The sequence below is a fragment of the Charadrius vociferus genome, unplaced genomic scaffold, assembly GCF_000708025.1.
Source record: "Charadrius vociferus isolate BGI_N301 unplaced genomic scaffold, ASM70802v2 scaffold586, whole genome shotgun sequence".
Lineage (NCBI taxonomy): Eukaryota > Metazoa > Chordata > Aves > Charadriiformes > Charadriidae > Charadrius > Charadrius vociferus.
The window spans coordinates 265,076-265,304 of NW_009648902.1; positions in this window are offsets into that span (position 1 = coordinate 265,076).

Here is a 229-nt window from a genome sequence, read left to right on the forward strand (position 1 = left end):
GGCAATGGATGAAGTTCAGATCCTGGCAAGACAAGAAGAGTTCAGCTGCTGGTTTCAACAGAACCAGGTCTGCATCCCAAATGTCCACCCATAATGAAGAGGTGAAACTGCAAGCTGAGAAACATGTTAACTGTAGAATGGAAAGAACTGGAAACAGAGATCTCCAGATTAGAAGGAAAAACAGGTAAGATGAGCTGGACCCTCCTACCTACATTCACATGAACGCCAG